Raw genomic sequence first — 3,489 nt, forward strand, 5'->3', positions numbered from 1 at the left:
CAAGATCACACAAAAATGTCACAAATGTCTCTCTTAATCAAAAATATGAGGGAGCAAGAGATTCTGAGTTGATTGGTTTATAAACTTTCCCCATCAAGAGTCCATCAAAATTTCTTAAAGTAGTGAGTAGGCAAGACTACTACACAAGTGGCCAAGGATCAAAAATGAGTACACTTGAGCCTAACTTATGACTTTACTGAAATTACTTTATATTTAAACTAGAGGCCGGGTGCACGAAATTGGTGCACTCGGGGGGGGCGGGTCCTTCAGCCCGACCTGCGCCCTCTCACAGTCTGAGAGCCCTTGGGGGATGTCCAACTGATGGCTTAGGCCCACTCCCCTTGAGGAGCGGGCCTAAGCCATCAGAGGGACATCCTTAGCATTGCCACGGAGGTGGGAGAAGGTCCCACCACCGCTGCTGCACTCACCAGCTGTGAGCCCGGCTTCTGGTTGAGTGGTGCTCCCCCTGTGGAACGCACTGACCACCAGGGGGAAGCTCCTGCATTGAGCGCCTACCCCCTGGTGGTCAGTGTGTGTCATAGTAACAGGTCCTTTTTCCATTGGGCCAAAACTGGCTCTCCATCATTTCCCAAGGGGTCCTGGATTGTGAGAGGGTACAGGCCAGGCCAAGAGACCCCACTGGTGTACGATCAGGGCCAGGGAGGGATGCAGGAGGTTGGCCAGCTGGGAAAGGCGTATCCAGCATGTCTCACTCAGTCCCTATTGGCCAGATCCCAGCAGCAAGCTAACCTACCGGTCGGATCATCTGCCCCCTGGTGATCAGTGCACGTCATAGCAAGCAGTTGAGTAGTCTTAGCATATCATTAGCATATTACACTTTGATTGATTGAATGGCCAACCAGACTACTGGACACTTAGCATATTAGGATTTTATTGTAAAGGATGTTTGTACGATGAAGAGAATGTTTCAGTCAGATGGGGGAACTGCTACTGTGGAAGAGACTGGGTACTTCAAGAGTCTGTTCCTGAGCAGGTGAAAAGGGATGGGACCCAGTGCCCACGAGGGTGGGGCCAGATCACCGTCTCTGCAGTAACAGGGGGAGGGAGTGAATATGGTGGAGATACAATGGCCTGGCAGATTTGGGACCATGAGGAAGTTTAAAGTTTCTGTTTTCTCACTGAAGTAAGAAGGTAGGTTGTCATCTTATGTAATTGTGGTCTCAGATTTGGGGAGTGTGAACCGACTGGGGTAATGCGGGCTGGCGGCCATGCTGAGGCCCACGGGAAGTGAGTCCAGGCAGTCTGACTGCGTTTCCCCGATGATTCGGCTGTCGGGTGCCAGTATGGAGCAGGCAGGGTCGGATTTAACCAGGAATAAAACGTTAGAGGGAGAGGGGCAAAGGCTGAGAGGTGATTATGATGCTGAACCCGGGGACCTGCACTTGGTAATGCAGAAAGTGAGAAGTGGAGGGGATCGAACATCAAAGAAGAGTGAGAGAGTCCATGGATCGGAGGTCCGGGTGGGGCCGGAGACATTTTGAGATGGGGGTTCTGGGCAGAGGAGGGGTGACAGGAAAGACGGAAGGGTTTTGAAAGGGTGGCAGTTAGGCCCAGGGAGTGAGTGGCTGGGGAGATGGGGGGGGAACATCATTGTAGCTACTGATCTTCATAAAGAAAGGGCAGTGGTGACCCCGAATGGAATCGCTGGGAAATCAGAGCTCCAAGTAGAAGCCAGCATGGTCAGAACCTCCGAGAGGGCAGAATCGTCTATGATGAGGTGCAAGGCCAAGGACACCGTGTTGGGGGGAGTGGAGGATGGCAGAGGAGACGCAAATTGGAAGAGGCCTGCTGAGGGAGGGGTCAAGAGGTGAGATCTGGGGAAGTCATTCTCAATCGCTTCTTTCTCTGCCTAATTCCTTTCCATTCGGTTGAGTTCAAAGAGGTTTTATCTGATAAGAATCTGAAACCCAGTGATGAACCAGATGTGGCTCCTGCATTCACCAGGTAAGGTGAGCACATGAAGCTCTCAGAGGGGGAGAGATGGGGAAACAGTGCAGATAGCATCAGTATGCGCAAGTTTTAGATCCGGTACCTTCTCCTAGAGCAGTGGTTCTCAACCTTGGCTGAGTCTGGTACCTTTCTCCTAGAGCAGAAATTAAATTCTGTTAATTTGTTACTCATGTTGTGGCCCCACCCCATAACAAAGAAACAGAATTTCCGGAGGATGAGGCCCAGAAATCAGGATTTAAAAAAGATTCCCAGGTGATTCCAATGTGCAGCCAAGGTTGAGAACCACCGCTCTAGGAGAAAGTTACTCTGGTTGAAGCCTCACGCCTCTTGACCTCTCCCCCTCCCCATTGGTGGTCCCTGAAGTGATTCCCAGCCTTGACTGACCATGGAAATCACCCCTGGATGTCTGAAAAAATACTGATGCCTGAGCACCACCGGCAGGGATTTGGATTTAATTGGTCTCTAGATGCAACCAGGGCTTTGGGATTTTTAAATGCTCCCCAGGCGACTCTAACCTGTAGCCAGGGCTGAGAAGCATTGCTCCAGGGAGCGCCACAGCTCTGGTTAGAAACCCGCTGCTGTCGTCCCACCTGTAGGAGAGAGGGTCTGTCGTGCTGAAGTGAGGGGTGAATAGATCTGAGCCTTGAAGAACAGGTACATTTTGGCCGAGTGGAGAAGCAGATGTGAAGTAAAACACCTGAGTAAAGGCTTACATGTGATCGGAAACACATGTAAGCAGCAAATGATTGGTTTCTAACAGGTAGAGATCGGAGGAAGAGGTCTAAGATCTGAGGACAGCTGGGTAACGACCTCCAGGTGGAAATGATGAGTCATTCAGTTTGATTAAAGATTAGGTGGAGCCCTGGCAGGTTTGCTCAGTGGATAGAGCGTTGTCCTGCGGACTAAGGGGTCCCAGATTCGATTCCAGTCAAGGGCATGTACCTTGGTTGCGGGCACATCCCCGGGAGGGGGTGTGCAGGAGGCAGCTGATCGATGTTTCTCTCTCATCGATGTTTTTGACTCTGTACTTCTCCCTTCCTCTCTGTAAAAAAACCAATAAAATATATATATATTTTTAAATATATTTTATTGATTTTATTTTTTACAGAGAGGAAGGGAGAGGGATAGAGAGTCAGAAACATCAATGAGAGAGAAACATCGATCAGCTGCCTCCTGCACTCCCCACTGAGGATGTGCCCGCAATCACAGCACATGCCCTTGACTGGAATCGAACCCGGGACCCTTGAGTCTGCAGGCCGCCGCTCTATCCACTGAGCCAAACCGGTCAGGGCAAAATACATTTTTTAATTAAAAAAAATAAAAAGATTAGGTTGAAGAGAAAAGATGGGTGATTTTAAATTATGGGAGGGGTTAAAGGCCAGATTAAAGGTTTGTAATTGAGTGAGCAATAGGGAATCTTGCAGGCCCTTTAGCCTAGGGGTTATCTGTGTGTTTAGGGATAACTTGACGGTAATGTCAAGGGAGACTTGGAGTGGGGAGATGTAGGAAGTAGGGAGG

The sequence above is a fragment of the Myotis davidii genome, unplaced genomic scaffold (assembly GCF_000327345.1).
Source record: "Myotis davidii unplaced genomic scaffold, ASM32734v1 scaffold1006, whole genome shotgun sequence".
NCBI classification, from domain to species: domain Eukaryota; kingdom Metazoa; phylum Chordata; class Mammalia; order Chiroptera; family Vespertilionidae; genus Myotis; species Myotis davidii.